The sequence below is a fragment of the Pyrgilauda ruficollis genome, unplaced genomic scaffold (assembly GCF_017590135.1).
Source record: "Pyrgilauda ruficollis isolate IOZ18807 unplaced genomic scaffold, ASM1759013v1 scaffold23, whole genome shotgun sequence".
Lineage (NCBI taxonomy): Eukaryota > Metazoa > Chordata > Aves > Passeriformes > Passeridae > Pyrgilauda > Pyrgilauda ruficollis.
In genome coordinates, this window is record NW_024522539.1 from 12,987,338 (window position 1) to 13,010,470 (window position 23,133).

Genomic DNA, 23,133 nt, shown 5'->3' on the forward strand with positions numbered 1-23,133 from the left:
AGACAAGTCTGTTTTGGCTCTGCGTGCTCACATGAGTGCCTGTCTCTGGTGGTCTATTTTAGAGAGCCACGATCCACTTCTTACTGAAATTCTGATTTCAGTAGGAAAATCTAAACATCAGAATCATTGGTTCAAACTGATGTGCTCTGGTTTCTTGGCTGTTACTTGAAAATGTCATCCCATTAGAAACACACTTATGTCACTGCCCATTATTTTATTGTGAATTTCAAAATATTCAGTAGGGTTTGGGGGCTGGTGTTTGTTTGTTTGTTTTTCTTTAAGACTATCACCTGAAACAATAATACATGAAAATCTTGGCTTCAGCTGTATAAGGCGAGTTTCTATGCCTGAAATCTGGAACATCAGCCCCAAAGGTAAAATATTTTCTTAATTCTGTCAGTTATAAAGAATCCAATGCTTTCTGTGTTTACAAATAGATAAATAAATAAATCAACGAATTCCCATGATTTTCTGTTTGGAAATTTGCTAGATTTTTACTGTTTAGAATTGTTAATACTGAAAATAAATACAGCAGAGGAAGAAAGCATGTTCTGTGCCTGATCAAATGAACTCTTAACATAATTTGGTTTTCTAAGTGGCCTTTTAATTTTAAAGAACAAGCTATTCTTATATAAAGATTCCTTTCATTAAGTTGTTTAGATGTTTTTCTAAAAGGAATTTATTGGTAAACTTTATTTGTCAGTAGAATAATAATTAAGATGTAAATAAATTAATATTCAATAACTGGAAGTTACAACACACACAACAAAATGGTTTAAATAACATCCTGTAAAAAGTAATCTTTACTGCATTATTGCACTGTTAAAGCTCAAGCTTTCAGATACAAAGGCGTTATCAAATTATGACACAATCCTCCTTTCTAACATCTTTAAAGGTACATATTGTGTAAGTTTACATACATAAATAAGTTTACATACATATATGACACTTGGAAGCATTTGAACAAGATGCATTAAATTAATCTTTCAGTGAGGTTTTGTACATATTGCCTTGCAGAGTACTTGGGGGAGCATGAGTATTTGCAAGGATATCTGTGACATCTGTTCTTAATATTCTAACATCTTTCTTCCGTGTATGTTTGATAGACAACATATTTTTGGCAGTCTTTGTTATTAGAATTGCCAAAATGTTGATATTGAGTGCCTTGGTTTTCGATGAGTGCAAGCCAGAATGAGCCTTTTCAGAGATTCATCTTTGGAACCAAGTTTTTTCTAGAAAGTCATGTGTTTCAACATTCTTTTTAGGTAATCAGAAATAGATTTATAATAGAATAAGGAAATTATTTCTGTTCAGGAACAGTTGTTCATATATGTCTGCTCCCTCATCTTTGTTTCTGATCTGTGTATTTTTAAACATAACAGTGTGTTAGAACTCCATCCAAGTACCAGGCCGTGGGATTTTGCTTTACTAGATCCTTAACCCTCCTAAATGCCCATTGTAAATGCATTGATATGAGTGTATAAATGGCATTTCATTAAGGGATTTTCTGAGACTCAGATGTAACAGTGTTGAGCACTGTGCTGTGCAGTTTTTAGAGTTCTGAGTAGAGAGTGAAAGGCACAGCCATGAGTTAAGTGCCAGGGCTTCTTATAAAATATGTGAGAAGCCCCCTCTGAAAGATCCGTGTAAAGTCCAGGTAACACCAGAAAGCAAAAGGAGAAACAGTGAGGAAGTACCTCTGAGTACTTTGGATTAGCAATCTGAAAAGAAATAAGGTTCCTGGGTATTTCTTTTCAGAAACTAAGTGACTGTCATTTCTCTGAAATCACACCAGCAAATGATTAGGTGTCTGTAGAATTCAGCTGGGATTAAGTCCTTTTATTGCAGAGCCTGCGACTTTCAAGTCTGTTTGTTGAATGTCTTGGAAAGGTTCATTAGCCAGGGGCACACGAACCGTCCTGTACTGGTACAGGCTGATATCCTCAGGGAAAGCTGTTACCCAGTCTAGCAAACCTCAGGGAGAGAGAGACCATGGGTTCAAACCTATCTGACATGTTGAAGAGAGAGATCAGGTTCCAGTTGCTCTTCAAAGCAGTACTTTGGTGGAGAAGCAGTATAACCCACTTTTCCTGCCCTAGGAAGACAGACAAGGCTGCAGCTGCTTTTTCTGGAGAGGCCAGTGTGAGCAATAGGAATGCATTCTGGATCAGACACTAGTGATGACTGCATGAATCCTGCTGGTAAGTGCTGAACTGCATAGTCCTCCCATGTGGCAAGTCAGCATGTATGTAGAAGCCAAGCTTTAGGTATGAAGACAAATTCAAGGTGATAACTGAGGCATAGATCCTTCAGTGAGAGAGCATCAGGAGCGGGTTTCCAACCCTGTGCTGCAGTTTTTAACCTATGTGTGATTTTCAGAGCAGAACCTAAGTGGGAGCTGAGTGCATGTCAGCTTCATTGATTGGACCTACTCACCTAAAAAAGTTGGAATTTAGTCCTATGTGACCAAAAATTGGTGATGGAGATATTTTATACAACAGATACATGAGCCAAAGGTCTCATGTTTATATCTGTTTCAGAATCTGCAGAAAACAACTGTGAAATGTCTTGCAGACACTGAGATCCTGGCCCTGTCAAGGTCACAGGGGCACTTCATAACAACTTAGATCAAATCTTGTAATGTGATATTTAATTTTGACTGTGAAGGTTTCTCTTGTAGAAATAAAATTAATTATGCTGCTTTATAGTGTTGCCTCACATTACAAATATTTATTTGCCAAATTAGTGTTTATTTATAATCCTATAAGGTCAATGTAACGTAAGTGATGAGAAAATTGCCCCAGAAGTGGAGAAACACATGCCCTCAATCATTATCACCCTGACTCACTCCAACTTTATTAGAATTTTATGTTGTTTCTTCCCCCACAACCCCCAAACTGCTGTTACCCAAACTGAGGTAGACATACCTTTCCTGTTGTAGAAGGAAATCCCTAGACATGAGACCTGTAGTAGTGGTTATTGCTCTGTGGCTCTATGAATGGCTATGAATTCTTTGTTCAGCATGGAGAAAGAATACACTTTATAATGCACAAGACACCAGCAAAGTTTTTTCTTGAATTACCTTAATAGTGTCACTGCCATATGTCACTGTGACAACAGACACACACACATCAGAAAGTATTTCTGACTTGGTTTTTTGAGTACAGTTCTCATACTGGTGATATTTTTATTCCTGCCATAGTTTAGCCAAATGATTCATTTCCTATAGGAAAAAAATGATACTATATTTTTAATATTACTTTTGGAGCACAATTTCTTTGATCTGGTGTTTACTATGTGGATTTTGGCTTCAGCTGCCCCAGTCTGAGGGCTTTAGGTGCAGTCAGTATGAACTGGAAGTGCATCCTGATACATCAGATGCTGTGTGTCAATCTGAGTCTTCGGATTGGCAACTATAACGAGTCTGCAGCATCTGTATGAGGGATACAGCCCTTTCCTGAAGGCCCCTTTTATTTCCTCCCTGGCGTTTCCTTTGGTGTACCTGTTGATTCACTGATCTTAAGTGAAGCAAGTGAGTATTGATGCAAGCAGGCATGAAATGCGTCTTGAAAAACCAGAAGAGCAAACAACAGATAAGGGCCGAGGGAGGCTCATCCCTTTGCAGAAATGTGCAATTCGGCGTTCTCTCAATAGATGTCAGCAGCACTACAAATTTGCCCAGCTCACCGCTTTGAGAGCCGTTCTGTTTACAATTTTTATTAGTTCACAATTTCAGATTCAAAAGATTCAAAGGAATATCCCATCTAAACCAGTGGAAACTATTGCCCTCTGAAATGGGTTTAGAGACTTCTGTTTAGCATCTTAGAATAATATTGTATTCTCAGTAATGCATTTTTTTTAATAGAGAACTTAGAAGGGGCTTATTGCAACATTTTTCGAATTTTCTGAACATTTACCTCACATTTGCCCTCCAGGCAAATGTGAAGAAATATAAGATGTCTAATATTTTGCTTCTTTCTGTGAAGTAAATCAAAACCGTGGGAATGTTTTCATATAATTTGATTTACTCCTGTCTCCTACAATACATCTTCAGCTCTGTTCAATTAACTCTCTGCCTGCTGTAAGAAAAGGGTGCAATCATATTCTGACTGAAAGCAATGGCAAGTGTTCTTTTGGATCTGCTGGGAGTTGTCAGCCCCAGAGGAATTCACAACCACAAGGGAAGGATGTGGAAGGAAGTTTCTTGTGTGTAGAATTTTGTGTGTGTATGGCAGGGAGAGAAAAGGGTTGTTTATTTCAGTGTGTAAAGAACATTCATTTTGCTGCATATTATAATATAAACAGAAATATTTCAAAATCGCCATGTACATGAAATGGGGACAAGAAGATAAACAATCCAGTGTTTATTTGGTTAGAAATGAAGAAATTTCATTATCTTCTCTTTCTCACAGGAGGGGTCTTTTCCTTCATCTGATCTCCAGCAGGAATCTTTAAGTTTTTTTGTGGTATACTGGGGACTTGTCAAGTGTGGCAGAGTTATACTTTTGGATGTTAAGATCATACTCTGAGACAGGATCAGCCCAGAAAGCAGCATTGGCCACTTTCCCACATGTCTGTCACCATCTTCTTTGGAAGAGCACCAAAATGAGCAGCAGTAAGAATTAGAGGCCAATTCAGCCACAGGCAGTGCTGGGGACATTTTGTGTGGCATTTGCTTGTCTCTAGGAAAATAGGCTGTGGCTGTTTTATCTTGACTGCAGGGTGTGCCTACACATGCTGTAGCCACCTACAACTGGCCAGCTCCAGAGCCAAACTTCTTTACCAGGGATGCTTATTTCCACACATCCCTGCAGCCCACCCCTCTACCCCAAATTTGGAGGGGAATCTGGTGGAATGATTGTAATTTAGTGAAGGGAAATAAAGAGCTGTGCTCCCCAACCTATGTTATTGTCAACAACACTTGCAATTATAACACTCTTAGCAACTTTGTAATTTGTTTTCCATGCCATCTTCAGATCCTTTTCACTTCCTGTGTCGTGTGCAACTTTGCTGTGTGTTACCTTCAATCTGTAGGTTGGGGGCCACTATGTCATACAATTCCTTTTATATTTGTTCCCCACTCTCGTCCTTTCCCATGATCTGTTCCTTTTGGTGTTCTTTAGTGACCTCTCCCACCTCACAATCCTCTGTTCCTGGCCTTATCAATTGGGCTTTGATAATTTTCTGCTTGTCAGTCGGTCTATTCTATATCAAACCTTTTCTTAATTGCACTTTTTTCATGACCTCGCTGGAGTGGGCTGGGAGATGCTCTGTGGCAGGCCAACACTGCCAAAGGAATAATTACTAGTTCTAGGGATGGATCCAAAACACAGGGGAGCCAGTGGAGTTTGGGCCCCCCACATGGGCCCATTGATGTCTGGATCTCAGCCTGGGTAGATGAAGCCGACAAGGAGAAGCAGTTTGCCAAACTGAGCATGGGGTGCATGGCTCCAGGGTGATGAGGCAGCAGCAATGCACAGCAAATTTTCCCTCAAGGCATCTGTTAGCAGCAATTTGGGAACTAAATCAAATGACCCCAGTGTAATGCTGTTCTGCTCTCTCCATTGTTCTGGGGTTCTTTCTTACTTGCATAGCCAGCAGGAGGAAGCTGGTGGCTTTGGCTCTCTCTCTGTCTCCCTTGGCTCTCCTTGCTGAACGGATCTGTTTCTGCCTCCGTTGTTCAGCTGTTGAGCAAGTCTGTTTCTTAGGTTTTGGCTTGCTGTACAAGGCATGAAGAAGGGAATGCTGAATCTGCTGCTGCTCCTTTGCAGAACATTAGATTTGGAGGGACAGTCTTTGCCACTTCAGACTGAACTGGAAGTAAACAGAGAAATTGTGTCTTGTGTCTGTGTGAAGGTTGTGCAAAAATGTCTTCCTAGCCCTTGCTGGGGTTACTGTGCCGTTAATTGTGTTGTGAATTTGCATCTGAGAGTATCAGAGGGTCATGAGCTAAACATACACTTGTGCAAAGTTAGGCAAGAGTTGTCTCTATGTTACAGGGATTGAAATCAAGGTGCAAAAATAATATGAGTTAGCTCAGAGTTTACACAAAGGCTCAAGCTATTTGGCAGCAGAGTGACAGGAAATCTCCCCATCTTCAGGGCTGTGCATTATGACAGAGCCAGAAGTACTAAATAAAGCATAGTGCCGAACACTGGGTTAGTTTTCATTGTCTTCATGTAGGTCTCCTAGGAAACTTCTAAGAAATGAACTTTTGCAAAAAGATTGGGCACGCAGAAATACTTCTGGGTATTTTGGGATTGTAAATAATTGGCGTTTAAGTCAGAGTAAAAAATGCATGTTCCTAACTTCATACATACTGAAGTATGAAAGAAGAGATGCTGACTTAGTTTAACGTTCACAACTTGAAAAAGTTGTGACAACTTTTTCAAGTCATGTTTGCTGCACTGATGGACTGGTTTAGATGAAAAGGGGGGTGGTGGCAGGGCTGAGTTTTCATTTAAGTATGACTTGACTGGAAGAGCTAGCATAACTTTTTATTAATGCTAACAATGCTGATCAAAGCAAGGTTTAACTATTACACAGTTGCATACCTAATATGAAAAAGAAGACCTTTCTGCGTGTGCACAATTTCCTGACACTGATTTTGTGGCCTTATGTGCATCAACAGTAATGGACCAATCCAGCCAAAATTTGCTTCCACAGCTGCTGGTCTTAGGAAGTTCCCTGGGCCTCCTGTGCTCTGCAGCTGTGGAGGCTATTCCCTGCTCTGAATAAAAGAATCTCCCCTCTCCTGTGACTGCAAATGCTGAATGAGACATCCTGTAACACCCTGTTCAGAGGGGCAGAGCTGACAGCCAAAAGCCATCCCTTGGCATTTTAGTCCTTGTAGATAATGACAGATTGTGCATAACCATGAGCAGGGAATCCCTTAGTCCTAAAACAGGGAAAGAAATTTTGGGGGATAAAAGTTCATTGCCCAAAGATCTTGGGGCTGGTTCAGCTCCAGAGAGAGTAAGGAGGAGAGATTTTATGTAGCAGTTTAAAGAAAAAGTCATCTGGCATATTAGAGTAGTGCAACATCTTAGGTGGGTGTAAAGGGCCCATTTCTGCACATACCATAAGAGTAAAACCCGAGAACTGCTACGTGGAATGTTTCTTACAGAGCCACGCAAAGCTTGCCTGCTTTCATTCAGCTGTAAAACTGTCGGATGCAATTTTTACATGAATTCCTTAATTTGCACCTTTGAGAACTTACAGTTTTGCAAGTGAAACCTGATGGTTTCAAGTGTGTTTCAATTTGAGTTTTTAACTTTCTTGTTTGAACCTGAAACTCAAAGTGAAATTTAGGAGTTGCAAAAGCACGCATAGAATACAGACGAATTGCAGGAAAAACTCACAAGAACCTGAGCAAACCAAACTTGCAAAATTTCCCATAGCTCAGGCTCTCTTTGTTTATGAAAATTGTCTTAGTTTTCCCTTTGTTACGTGGCTGTGGAGGCTTTGAAGGTGGAGAGATTGTGATGGTGGGAGCTGTCAGGAGCAGCGCTGTCAAAGAATTGCAGGGTCTTTCCATGGTCAACTACTGTCCCCATGGGGAAAACAATTAATCCAAATCCAAGTTTGTCTTCAGATTCCACCCATGTATTAGGCAAGAATAGTTTAAGCTCTGTGGATAATGTGTAACTGAAGCTAAAGAGACAAGGTTTGAAGCCTGTTTTGAAGCAGGGAAGCTTTAGTAGCTGATCTGCAATAAAGGGGATTTAAAAAGAGCTGGATGGTAGAAAACCAGATTAATGATGAAGGTTTTCTAATTTCCATTCCTGCAGCACTTTTTGTTGGAAAACAGAAAGTAACCGTGCTTTGTTATTGCATGAAATAAATAAAACAAACCCAGAATGCTGTGGTAGTTTCTTGATCTCTAAAGCATACAAAGCTGAAACCACCACATGCAAAAACCATCACAAGAAGAGAGAGTGCAAGCTGAAAGGTTGGTGATACTTGCTCTCTGCAATGCACACAGCTCACAGTTCTCAGCACTGAGAGCTCAGCTGACCTCAGGGGAATTGATAGGAAGTCCTGGCTCTGCTTGAGTCAATGGGAATTTTGCTGTGGACTTCAGGGAACTTCACAGAGTAGTCCTTGTTGTGCAATGTATTGTTCCTGACTCTTAAAACCTTGCAAAATCTCATAGTTGGGCAAATAGGCATTTTTTGGTGCTCTGTATCTTCTGCCTAGCAAGCATGGGAAATTAAAGGCAAGCCATATTCACTAAAGCTGGCTAGGCTCCTGGTAGTGACATGCTACCTTACCCATGGAAATGAAATACAGAATGTACAAGTACTATGGCTGGCAGTGGTCTTGTGCTGCTCATTCCTTTTATTTGTATGTTCAGTCACCTTCTTTTGCCTGTGCTGTCACCTGAACTGCTTTCAGGGCACACGGGCTTTGGCAGTTCATGGAGGGAGGACTCCTGGCTTGTTTGGTCATTAGACATTAAGGTCCACATCCTCACTCCCATGTGGGCCTCAAGTGGTGGTTGTGATCATTGATATTCATTTATATTAAGCAGATCATTTAAAGTCTGTTAAGTAAACTGGTATCTCTGATTGTAACATTTGTATCAGGGAAATGCTGTGTTCAGCAAGCAAATAAGGATTAATTTTTGGGCCCTGTTCCTAAGGATAGCCGTGGCTATCCTTAGATGTGTATTATCATCCCTACAGAAGATACAAGCATTTTTCTCTCTTAATAATATCTTTTTGTCAGCTTTGATTGTGTAGGCTGCCAATATTGTTACAAAAGTTTTTATTCTGTTCACTCCATTTGTTGAGTTCTTCCTGCTAAGTCAGCCAAAAATTTATTTTCACTGTACATGGAAGGTCTGGCTGTTGTCAGTAGGTTATGTATGGGGGAAGGTAAAATTTAATTTATTGACTACTTAAAAACTGTGCTTTCATAACTGAAATGGATGGGGTTCCTTGTGCCTCCTTCCCTTGTGTCTCTACCTCTGCAAGCCTTAGCTGCAAGGATGAAACCTAGAGTCCTTTGGAGGACTTAAAAATAGAAGGGGAACATACTGTATCTATTTCACTTAAGGAAGTCTACCTAAGTAAATGTGCAGATGAAATGACAAAAAACTGGCAATAAAATGGCATGAAGCCTGAGATACATATTTCTTGTAGAGCATGTTTGTAGGGACCCTAAAACAGGTCCTTATGTTCTTTTATAGCCAAAGCTGAAGATAAGTGGGGACTTAGGACTAAATCCACAGCATTAGCACCTTCCAGTAATCTGTTCTTGTGGTGGGAAAAACCTTGCTGAGGAAAAAACAACTTTTAGTTTAACAAGAGTTGGAAAATCACTTCAGCAAAACACAGCATTCTTAAGGTGATGTGCCGGGGTGAATTGACCTTATAAGGTCTATGTAAGGAAATATAATGGTATTATTTCCTAATATTTTGAACTTTAGGGTTTTTTTCTGTAGAAGTTCCAAAAAGTTTTTATATCTGTAGAAGAAGCAGCTGGGAATCTTGGATGTAGATCAGTTTGATACACCAGTTAATAGATACCCTAATTAAGGTGCCACATCAAGAACCTTTCCCTTCAGAAAAAAACAAAATAAAATGTGAGATTTATTTCTGTGGTGCCTCTTCTGGAAAAACTCTCTGATTATTGTATTGTGTTCATAAGTATGACACAAAATCAGCAGAGTGTTGCTAGTGGTGTAGGATTTAGAATGTTAATTTAAGACAGAAAAGTAAGCAGGAAGAGAATTGATTGCCAAGGGTGTAGGATTTGCTCTGCCAGTGTTGTAACCAGCCTGTGAGTGCTCTGTCTGAAGCCTGCAAAGCGGGCACATAATATAGCTACCCACAGACTATGGGTTAAATGCCAGCTGCGGTTGGTGCTTTTTTTTTTTTCTCCCCAAGTATAGCTGAATAAGGAAAATTATATTTAAGCTTGTTTTAGTTGGGAATGTGACACATCAGAAAATCACCAGATTATTTTCCCAGCCTTGCTTTCTGCAGAAGCCCAAATAACTTTAGTTGCCTCATAAATCCACAGTGATTACAATGTATTTATTTATTATTATCTATACAGACACAAAATGATCTCAGCAAAGAAGAAGCCAAAACAATTCCTTGATTTTGGGAGAAAAATAATTCAGCCCCCATCTCTCTTCTACCCACAGGCTCCTCCTGAGGGCTGTGACTTTGTCTTATGCTTGAGCAGGAAACGTTTTTGGCTGAGATTGAACTCTCTGGGGTGTGTGGATCTTACAGGTATATTGTCAAGTGGAGTTTGTATTGAACACGGGGTGCTTCACTTGAGTGTTCCCTGTCAGATTACATGTGTGATTTTCAATATACAACTAGTTAGTTATGTTTTGTTATTACACAATTTCAAATAATATAAAAGTTAAAAGGATTAAATACTTTTTGAGCTGTGTAAGGGGAATGTGGGACCATGGTCACTTCAGCAGGGAGCTGAGTAAATTGTTGAGAGGCATGATAAAATAGGATTGTACAGCCTTGGAATCCTGTGTGTGGATGAATGGAATATGGAAATATGTTACATTAATTTCTAGGGGATATTGACCATGTATTGATGAAGGGGCCTGAGTTCTGTTCAGTGTCATGGATGACATAATTGAGATCATTAAATGCTATATTAGGTATTCCACCCAGTCATGTTTTGCTGTGAAAATCTCAGTGTCAGAGCAGAAACTCATTTAATGAAGTACCAACAGTGGCTACTTCTTATAAGGTTGGGCATAGACCCTCTCAGATTCTGGAAGTTGGCAGCTTAAGAATATTTTGTGCTGGGTTATTGTGGCGTATCACTTTCACAAACTGATCAAATCCCTTCGCAAGACATTCTCACTTTTGAGTTCCACATTCTTTGTTTGTTTCATTTTCCATGGTACTCCTACTTTATTCTTTTATTCCAAAAGATAATGACTAGTTATTCCTTGTTAAACTATATTTTCTTCCATGTTATCTCATTTCAATTAAAATGTTATTTTATTTTTTTCCACTGCATAGAAGTTTTTCACATTTGTCCTCTCTTTCTAGAAAGATTTCAATCAAACAAATTATCTGGAGTTTGAAAGTACCAAACAATCTCTGTGCAATACACTCTGTGCTCCACTCCATTGGCAGAAAAGCTGTGACTGGATATAATGTGCTTCCAGGGTTTAAGAACAAGTGTTCTAGACAAAATACAATTATAGATTGAGATTAAAAAAAGTGACATGTGAGATGTGCTTGCCGAAGTTAGATCACAGTAAAGTTATATCACTAGTAAAGTGATATTTAAAACAATAATGTATCTAGAAAAAGAATTTTTGTTCTAGATATTTTGCAGCAAAACATATGGTCAGGATCAACAGGGGACTCCCAGCATTAGGCTGCAGGAGATGGGGATTTGTACAGACACTGTGGGTAAGGAAGGGCCTCTAAGGGGAGAGTGGGTGCTGTTGAGAGGGGATTTGCTGGGCAGGCAGGTGACAAAGCTCTGTGGTGATCAGTCAGGGTGCTGGATATAATTTATACTTTTATTAGTGACTTTGGCATAAAAAAATGATGTTGAGGAAATTTATTGATGATATCCAGTTGGTATCTATTGCTAATGCAGAATGGGCAGCAATTACTTACAGGAAGAAATGAATGACCTCAAAGTTTGGGCTAATAGGAACAGGCAGAAAGTTAATGGAATGCAGTGCAAGATCATGCACTTTGGGATCACTGACAACACTAATATAAACTGGAGCTCATGGTTTGGAAACAGTTGAAGAAGGGACATACCTAAGTATTAGGGGTTCACTGGATAGCTGGTAGCCAGCAATATGTTTCAGGCACAAAGGGCATTTGAGATTGAGATCTTCCAGCTGAAATCAGTAAGTATTTTTGCTTGACAAGGTGAGATGAATCTGTATCTGAATACCATGTATCACTCCAATTTTCCTTGTTGAAAAAAAGGGGAAATCAAGATTCAGCAAGTCCGCAGAAGAGTTACTGGTGTCATGGGAATGATAAGCTTTTATGTAAGAAGAAACTAAATTGACAATGGTTTATTTAGCCTAGCAAAATAAAATTTGAGCTGTGATTTATATCCATGGGAGAAAATATCAGAAAAGCAACGCTATTTAAAAGACAACAATTAAAGACAAACAAATTGATATGAGCTCTTCTTGAGGAAATATGAGCTGCAGTTTAGGTTTCTAACTAACAGAAGAGCCAGATTCTGGAACAAAGAGTGACATGGAATGAGAACTGTCAGGTGTTACTATGGAGCAATGTCCATTCATTAGAGAAGTAGTTCACTTTCCTGTGGCTGAAGCCGATGGCATGACCCGAAAGTCTTATGGAGAAGCTTCATAATTTTTTGCTTGATGCTAAGTTATTCTACTTTGATTAGTGCTCGAATGGCAGTTTTGTAAGGAGTGTGTAGAAATTGCATCAGATTTTATTTTTGATGGTGATCAAATTGGTGATGCCTTGACATATTTTCACTGTAGTAGGTTGAATCTTCATGCTGTGGGGAAAACTATCCTTTCTGGAAAGCCATAAAATTTACCAATCCTTATAGTTTTGCAAGTGAGGGCATTAAAGCTGCATTAAAAGTCATCTGTCATTATCCTGCTGAAAGACTGGCAAATCAGTGTGCAGAACTAGAAGCTGCATTACAGTGCCACCATGTATTTCAAATTTCATGGGCAAAATTTATCTTTCTAGAACACTCATTTTTGCACCAATTAATAGCACAAATGGCATACTTATACTACTTAATGCATTTAGATGGACCAGAGGTTTTTACTTTCCAATAAAGAAAATATTTCACATTCCCAAGTTAACTTGTGTTTATAACTTGCTTAAAAATACCTTTGTTAAAGGGCCTTCTCTGCTTCCGTCTATGAGTACCCAAGGACAGAAGATATCATGAAACCAAAATAATTTTCTGTGCATGAAGAAAACTCTCAACTTATTCACAGACAAAATCTTCGTGATAAACTTGTCAACATATTCATGGTCTAATCAGAATGACATGGTATTCAAAGAAGAATATTTTATAAGTATTTCCCATTCATAACAATAGAATGCAGCAGTGTATGAAAATAAATACACTGCATGGAAATTCATGTGGATGTCAATCAGTGTTTTATGTTCTCTGATGAAGTTGTACCTTTGAAATCTTCTAAAAGCTGCTGTAATACTTCTATTTCAGAAGAAAATCAATTATACCTCTGTCAGGATTAAGCCCATGACAGTTCTCTCCTTACCTCTTTTTTCTCTTGATGTGTGTGTCACCATAGGTTTATATATATAAGGTTCTTAAAACCCAAAAATGCCAAAACTTCTCCTCTTTTAGCCAGATGTTTCATTCTAGAAACATCTTTTTCAATGAAAGTAAAGTAGATTCAAACTTTGAAAAGTAGATTGCCATAAAATAGATATCCGAGTAGTTGCAACTGAAATTTAAGTTCTGACTGAAACAAAAGATTACACCAAAGGGGCTTTTAAATTATTATGTGTGTGCTAATTGGGTAAAATTCTTTTTAATGCACTAACATTTGTGAAGCTGTGTTTGCAATATATCTTGAAAAGTTTGAGATGCAGTACTTTAGATGCTGTCATCCTTGTGGTTTTAGGAGAACTTATCTTGCAAGAAGGGCTTTTGTACAGGGAACTTGCTAGGCTCATTATTCACCGCAAGGATGGTGATGGTTTTCTCAATGTTTGTGACTGAAAAAAAAATAATATCATAGAACCCTCAATCTCAAAGTTCGCATCTTGCTTTGACACAGTAATGTTTTTCCACATGAAGCACTTATTTTCTACAGCTTCTGCAGCTGGGACAATTCTTGAATTGTGGAAAACTCTCTATACATGTACCAATGCACTGTAGTCCAGATAAATGAGTAACACTGTTGATCAGAGCTTCCAATGAAACACATAAACATTGGGATTTTTTAAATTTGTGTGCTTGTATTGTCTATGTAATGCAGATTAATGCATTCTGACATTTTCACACATCGCTCCTCTACCATCTTAATCTGACTGCATGTTTCACAAATAATCTGACCTTTGTGCATCTGTCTTGGAGTTTTTGGTATACAGGTCATATAATGTTTCCTTAGTGAATACTTACATCAAATGACTGTTTCTTAAGGTCATCTAAGTCAGGAGAAATGCTCTCATAGGAGCTTTATGGCTCCAGCCCTTGCCACAGGAGACACCCTATAGTGAGTGCACAGGAGCCAAGACATTTGCTGTGGTGGTTCTACTTGCACTCCCCCACACCTGCAGTTCTTATATTTTGATATTGGTGTGGTGCAGCCTACCAGTAATTCTTGGATATTATCCACTTACAGACCTGTTGGCCATGAATTTGTATAATCTCTTTCTGAACCTACACTCTAACCTTACTGTTCCTAAGGTGGCAAGGTCAGGAATTGTATTGCCCACTAAGTACTTTATCTGGTTTGTATTATGTGTTCATTTAGTGCCTCCTAATGGCCTGAAAATAGCAGCGATTTTGTGAATAAAATTTCTGCATTCATTTTTCACAGTTTTTCCGTAATTTTGGGAATCCTGATTGTATTCCCCCTTGATCTTCTGCCCAGATTGATAAATCCTAGACTTTTCGGTCTCTGCTTGTAAGTCAACTGCTGCAAACTATTAGCTGCTCTCTCTTTACATCCTCTATTTCTATTTATTTGTCAAGGTGCCAAGACCAGACCTGCATAATTTCTCATGTTAAGTTAAAATCTGATATTGCTGATTTCCCTAAAGCTGTATTTCATCCTCTTTTGGGCTTAATAGCATCATTTCTTTGGTGCTTAAAGGCAATGGTAAAATCACTGAATTTCAGTTCTCTAGGAAAATGGACAGTGCAGTAGAAGGATTAAAAGTAAGTAGCATAGGTGCTGACAAAATAAAACCAGAGAGCTAAATATATAGTTGCTTAGGCTTCTCAGAACGAATCAAGTTTGAGTGGATATGGAACTAAATTATTTGAACCTGACAAAATAGGTGAGTGGAATCTATACATGTGAAAATAGAGGGAGGGTTTGCTAAAACTGGTTATAACTTTAAAACTTATTTTTAAATTAACACAAGTTGATTGTATCTTAATGGGAAAGCTGCAGCCATCTATATGAAACAAGATTATTTGTCATGGCTTGATAAAGCAATTGCAGGCTAGCTCACAAAATTACTTTTCTAGTGCAGTAATCCTATGGCATGAAAAGGTGATAAAGAATGCAGCAATTTTGAATGTGACCTCATCATTACCTGTGGCTTCTGTGCTGGTGGTTTAGAACAAAGCAGGCCATGGCTATGTTAGGGCTGATGCATCCTACTGGTTTCACTCATGTGGAGTAGTCAGCCCTTTCTTCTACTTCCTGTGCAATTTAAAAAAAAATGAAAACAATCCCAGCTCCTCCTCGTGACTGATACTGAAGGTTGCAATTACAAATTTCCTGGTTGAAAATTTCCTTCTGAGCTAAGAAGCTGACTCTGCTCTTAACTCCAATAAAACTATTTTAATCCAAGAGCTCTAAATCTGATCCATAGCATTTGGATTTACCTGACTAAGCTCAAAAGATAGCCTTACTGAGTCCTTACTTTTTGGGGTGGTTTGGTTTCCCCTCCCCCGCCCCCCATCTTGTTTTTGGTCTTGTCAAATATTGTTGCTAAACTGGTCATTCTTTTCTAGGTTTCAGCTTCTCTCTCCCTCTCTCCCCCTCTCCCTCTCTTTCTCATCTGGCCCAAACTCCCAATGCCTAGAGATTAAACAGTTCATATTTTTCCACTTTTGCTCAGTTTCTCATATTTACTTTCTTCTTTCCCTAGCCTTTTCTCTGGACATAGGTGGTTCTCTCTTGTTTTGGAATGGTCTTACAAAACAATATAAGGAAACATAGATTTATATTCAGTTTGGCAACTGCTGGCATTCTTCTCATGCTTAAGAACAGTTGGGTGAAAAATTAGGTACAAATCAAAGGGAACCCACAGTCTGTAATGTATGCTGAATTAACTGCCTTTGTCACTCCTCAGGCTCGGCCATAAGAGGAACTTCATGATGCAGCTGCAGGTAGAGAAGTGAAGGCCAAGTGAAGTCAGGCAGTTAGTGGTGTGGAGGAGCACCTGCAGAAGTTGTTACCATGGAGTGACAGACGTATGAGAGGTACATGTCACTACAGGTGACATGGTAGTCTGTGAGGGTTGCAGGTACCTTTCCATTTGACTGGTGCTGTAATCCACCTCTGGTTGCCAAACTGATTGCAGCAATGTAGAGAGTGCCCTCCCTGGGCAAGTGCTGAGGGATGTGCCCATGGCTGACACAGGCTCATCATCGTGGAAGGAAGTTTGAGGCTGGAAGGAAGCAGAGGCACTGTGGCTGTGTAGTGAGGGTGGTGGGGAATGCAAGATGCTCCAATGGAAAGGAGAAGCAAACTTAGCTGTGATTTTTGGTTTTTCTTAAGGAAAAAGTTATCTTGGGCATGGACAGGAGGTAATAGAGGCAGAATGGAAAAGGCTGCCTATAGTTGTGATTTGTTTCCTTTCATTATTTTAAAGACAGAGCAGTGTTTGGTCTGCAGCTGTGCCTTGCACTGATGAACCTATGCGGGCAGCTTCTCTGCCCTGTCTCCTTCAGGTTTCAGGTGTCATCTCCTCTGCTGACATGTGCTTCATTCCTTCCTTCTCCCATGACTTGTTTGTCTTCAAAGCCATGGGTAAACTGATTATATTTCTCTATCCAAGCCTAAAAAATGGAAAACAAATAGTAGTCTCCCTCTATAGAGAAAAAATAAAGTGAAATAAATGGATAAATAACGAATAGGCAACAAAAATGTAGGTTTTCCTTTCTCCATATTTTCGTATTCATTCTTTAGTGTGTAGGAACAACTAATTTCTCATTTCCACCACTAATAAATGCTGATAGTGCTTTGAAGTCAAGACCATATATCCCATGGTTGCCCAGGGCATTTCCCAGGAGTACAAAGAAAGAGCTCTGAGATTTTGAGGAGGCTATGTCCCAAGGGAGGTGCTGGGCAGAAGTAGGACTATTCAGTCTCGCCTCTTTTTTCTACGATAAATGTAAGATAATGCCCTTTACTAAATTGATAAAATAGAGGTGAACTGAGCTAAAACTTAAAAAAAATCTTTGCTTTTCACCTTTTTTTTCCCACCTCTCTTACATCATAACAATGTATGTGTTTCATTCTAAGCTGTTGTTAGTCTTTACTGCACTCCTGTCTTACAGGGTGAGGCTGGAGGGACAGCTGATATTTCTGATTCCATGTTCTATGTACTGAAATATAGAATATAGGGCTGCCCATATATCTGCTGGTTGAAAACCTTGAAGCTGTGATGGTAGGCAAGTGCATACAGACATATTTCTGCAATGCTTTGTTCTGGGGTATGAGTAGTGCTGGAATTCCAGCAGTGCAGCAGCTGGAATTAAGTTCTCTCTGATGTACCCATGTGGGCTGTGTGATCTGGTACAGAGCTATAATCTGCATAAGGACATAGATTATTAATGGCAATATACTTATCTAGTTCTCTTTCTGTTGCTGCCAAAGCACTATTTATATCAGTAACTCTCACTCACAAGTTATATGAGGAAGTGTTTCCTTTTCTTAGTTGTAAACTTACCTAAATGAAACTGGATTCTGAACGTGTGTATATAACTCTTGACCTTGCATTCTGAAAAGTGAAGTAGGTCCTTTTTTTTCCTCAAAAGGTCTTCACTTGATTAAGAAGTTTTCATTGCCTAAGTTCTGCTAGTCGCATCACATATAGCAAAAATAAACACACCAGCTGATGAATGAAGGACAAGTTACAAGGCTGAGGGGCAAGGGTGTCACCTACATTTACACAGGCAAATTAAGATTTATTCTTGCATTGTTTTTGTGTGTAGTATGTTTCTTGCAGCCAAGTTGAACTGCATTTAAACACAGAAGTTGTGTATATGCATAATTTTAAGCACAAGGATAATCCCTTTATTTACATAATTTTTAAGATTTGTAAGAGTTAATTTGTAAGACTTTGCTGAGTCAAAGCTTTAATAGCATACATTTTTTAAATCCTGCAACACTTCAGACAATGATCCAGGCACAGGATCTTTGCACTGGCCTCCTAATCTATCAGGAGCAACATTTGAAAATATTATTTTACTTAACAGATTTGAAAATTAATTCAGTTAAAAGTAGCTGTGAATTGTTCTCAACAGATGTCTAACATTCAAATTAGGGTAAGCATCACTATTGTCCCTTTACACCTGAGAAGAAGGAAACATGTAGAAGTGCTTGCAACAGTATTAGAACTAAGGAAATTCAGGAAAGTCTTGTTAGTTCACAGCCATAACTAGAAGTCCAGACTGCTTTGAAATTCTGGCTAAATATACTTTCATATTCTTAATAATTCTCACTCCTCAATCAAATTAGAAACAAGAATTAGAGGCTCAGTAATATATGTCTTGAAGCTTATAGATGTCTTGCCTTAAGTTTGTGGTGGCTAAAAGTGAGCCTTCAGTCCCCAGAAGTCATCTGTTACTCACTGTGCTTTCCTTGTGTCAGGTGTGTTCTATTTCTGTGGACCTATAAAAGAGAAATAGTTATACTATTTAACAATTTGATTAGTGGGAGGTTAAGCTAGGAGGGTGTAATTTATTTAGTATTGCCTCTTTTCAGTCAGTCATTTAATTTTTTTGGTGATTATCTGGAAGCATTACTGTTTCTTCATTTATCACAAGTTCGAAGATTTAGAGGGAAATAACAGACTAGCAGTGAAACTAAAAATGTAATTTTCTTAACAACATGGCTAATTTAACAAAAACAGTTTATTATTGGAAACAAAAAATATACAAATGTTTGTTGGTCCTACCTGTATTTGAATAATTCAGTACAAAGGATTTGAAAGCCAGCCTTGTATTCTTGTATTGAGACACAGTCATGACAGAAAGTGATTGCACTTCATTTAGGTATTTCTTCAAGTTACCCAAAGGCATAGTATTTGCAACCCCTATTTAAATACCTGATGAAATTAATTTAATTGTGCGGGAGCTATTTTGTATTGTTATAGCACTGTATGTCTTCACATTTGACAAGTACCAGCATTTAACCTTTTAATTGAAGATTACTGTGGGGACTCTGCCAGAAATGCAGACTGCAAACACTAACCCCCGTCCCTGCCTCGTGTAACACAATAGGTACAAAGTCAGAGGTCCCTGACAGGCACGCTGGGGCTGTGTGGGTGGCAGTTCTGTGCCCTTCCAGAATTAACTTCTTTCTGTTCCAAGGGCTGGTTATACATTTTAAGGATTGTTGCAGTATTTTTCTATGCAGATACTCACAGAAGATAAACAGATATTCCCCCTTACAAAAGTGCTTTTTAGTGGGTATTCTTTAAGGTAGGAGCAGTGCTTCAAGGGGATGAAAAGTGTATTATTCTATGATATGTGGATTCTTATACAGGGCCAATGCAAGAAGTGGGTCAGGGAGGAGACGTATTCCTTTACACCTTCCAAAATAATTGGAGTTGGAAGCTACAAGAAGGCATGGAATTAGTGAAAATATCAGCACTACTGGCACTGCACAGCTCAGGTCATGGAGCTGCAGTAGTTCCTAGGAGGGGATGAGTGCAGCTCCAAGCCGTGCCAAGGGACTGCAAGATTCTTATTTCAAGGCTTCTCACTCACTGTGACTGTTTTGTGAGCTCACAGCTTTCGAACACAGGTCAATTTATGAGACCACAGGCAGGAGTGCTGGGAAGCCTTTGTGTGAGAATATGAGCCATGGTTTGGTCCAACCAGACTGCTTCCAAACTGATCCCATATAAATTCACTTGAAGAAGTGTGCAGTCTCCCTTTTCCAAAAGGGAGACTCTAGAGAAATGGGGACTTGTTCTACAATGTTCTGTGGACTGCTAGTGGAGCTGCAGCTTCAGGTGACTTGAGTTGTTAACTTTTCTTTTCCTGGCCAGGTTTCAGAGTCCCATAGATGTTGGGCCATTATATATAAAGGTTGGAATTTTAGTTTCTAAATACAGTCAAATCCAGCATAGTATTTAACTGTAAATATAAAACTTTTTAAAAAAAACTCGTCAAGTAAGGAAGAATTTGGTCTGTTAATAAACTGAGCATGTGTAAGTACCCTGAGGAGGGGAAGTAATAAGTGATGTTTTGTAAAAGTAGGGGTTAAATTGTGATTATAGGAGTAAGAGGGAATACACAAAACTTGGTTCAGTGACTGTGTACTATAGAAATACACATGACAAACTAAAGGAACCTAAAGCCTCTGGAAGTAACCAGTAGTTATTTAGTTACAGTTATTGTAGTTACTGTTACTTGCAGAGGCCTGTTTAGTGCATGTCATATGCAGCTAAATTTTCTGAAAGGATCCACTTATCATTTGTTCATGCAAGTAACTTTTGTTGATGCTACATCCCCAGTCAGATCCTTCATGTGAGGAAGCAGAATTAGGTCACAAGCTAGGGCCATTCAACTTCTCTTTTCAAATCTTTGTGTGTCTTGTGGCCAAAATGAAAATGCAATGCTACCCACCACCCTGGCTTTACTGCAAATTTTGGTTTTGTGAAAGGTCAGCACATGAATGTATCTTGTAATATTACACATTGCCTTTATTAAAAAATTCACATGCACAGGAAAACTGACAAAACAGTTTATTTTGGAAAATGAGTAAATCCAAATGATGGATACCATGTGTCAAAATAATCCTTAGTGCACGTGCTTGCATTTTCACAGGGACATTTTTGAAAATTATACTGTGGAGAATCAGTCATATTATACTATTATACTATATTATATTATTGTACTAGAGAATCAGTTTGCCAGGGAGCAGGTTTAAGCCACTTTTCACTACTGACTGCAAGATGTGGTGTCTTTTAGTAAACATAGAGGCCAAAGCACTTTCATCTTTACTTTAGCCCTTTGCTATTGGTTTCCAGAGATACCAGACAAGATCTAATGCACCAGTTAGGGCAGTTAGATAAAGAAGGATTAAGATTGAAATTTCAGAACTAAAGGTGTGAGAATACCTGAACCATCTTTAGGATTCGTTTCATATCCCTAGGACACTTTAAAAACTTGGTCCTTAGTTGAATCTGATTCAGTTTTAGAGCTAGTGGAGAGAGATGAGCGTCTTCAGAAGGAATTTTTTTGATGTTCATCCATTCCAAAAGGGAAGAGGTGATGAAGGATGTTATATAAAGCACTGCTTAAAGAAGGGAATGGTCTTTTATCTGCTTACTTTAAAAGCTCAGGTAAATCTCATGTGAAGGAATTAACTTTTACCATGGTCAGATGTGAATGGAGGATGATTTTGGAGATGTTGAGAATGTGCTGCTGTGTTTGGTTAAATTTCACTGATGCTTTAAGGATAGACTTGCATTTTAACTTTTTTTTCCCCCCCAATAGCCCGAATGCAAAAGTGCATGTAAGCTTTTTGCTGAACCTGGCAGGGTGGATACATAGGAAAACTTCAACTGGAAGTTGCTGCAGAGTTCTTGATTCCAGGACATTGAAGTAACCAGTAAGGTCCTGTCCTGGGAATATGGAGGACATAGATTTGTTTTGTTTACTTTCTTAAGTGTTTTAGATATAGTTAGTGAACATTTCTGCAGATACATTTTCAAGTACTTTGAAGTAGTAGCCGTTTGCTTCACCTGCATAATATTCTGTGTGTGAGAATATGTATGGAAGAGAGGTTAAGATCTCTTTGGTAAAAAGGCCTTAGTCTGCTTTTATTTTGTTTCTGGTTAGTATTTGCTCAGTGAGCTGGGAATGGAAAGTTCTCTTCTGAAGTTCACTTCATGTTTGTGTCATACTGACAACCGACATCTCTTTTGTGGAAACTTAAAGTTACTCAAACATTTAAAAAGTTGGTAGAGTTGCGTTTTCAGTCGTCTTCCTAAAGTCGAAATGGACTTACTACTGTCAGTCTACACTGTTGCCATGAGAACAAGATATTGCCTGCCATTTTCTCTCTTATATGTGTTTTAGGAAAGATGCTGGGACTGTAAAATAAATTACTATTTTGTAATTTAGCTTTAAGCAAAAGGAATATTTCAATGGTGACAGTTCTGGAAATGCTTTAACTTTTAAATGCTGACACCAAATAATAAGTAAAACTTTGTGATTAATGTTTCCAGAAGGGACTATTAACATTATCCTACATCTGTTCGTGATATAATCTCTAAATGAAAAACACTCACTATGTGGGAGAAAAAAAAACCAACCCAAAAAAACCAACACAACAAAAACCTAAAGAAGTATATGTTTATGTAGCATTTCAGTGCAGACTTAACTTTAATGTGTGGACATACTTGTAAGAATTAACCAACTAATTTTTCATCTGATCATTATTTAGTCAAAACTCTATGGTACTCTTGAGGTTGCTTAAATTTCATTGACAACATGTCATTTCATTTGCTGAAAAATATGGTCATTTTAAATTATTCTACATGAAAGAACTTTTTTATTACTTACAGTAAAATTAACAATCATACTTGATGAAAATACATAATAATAGACATGAGGAACAAAGTTCTGTGAAGCATCGTTCTAGAATTAGCTCTTGCTGATTTAAATAATTGAGGTTGTATAGAAAGGTTGTTTTTTATGACTAGGATGACTTTGCAGTAGTCCATCTATCTTTTAGGAAATATTTAAAAGTACTGAAGCAGAATTTGTAGAATATACATCAGTAACTCATTCAGAAAATAATTACTGGTATTGGTTGGGCATAATTTGCCCATTTAAAACAAATCCTAAACTATGTCACCAAGATGGTTGTATTAATTTCAATCTCTATGCCTCAATCTCAAATTTATTTACTTAATGAATTGAAGTTTATCGAATTAATGTGCTTTAAGAAAATGTATGCTGAAAAGTTACCCTTTTTAAGCTGAGTGGTGGTACTGTTAGTATTAAATGACAGTTTGTGCCATGCCAAATATTTTCTAAAATGAATAAATTGGCATTTCTGGTGGCTTTTTCTAGACACCTGTTGAGTAGTCATTTTGATCTCTGTTGAGTGCTAGTTGCCATGAACAACTAACTCTCAGTTTTCCAGTTTCCGTCTTTAGCTGGCATGAGAAATCAGTGATAACCTAACAGTTACAGGCAGTATCTACGCAGGCC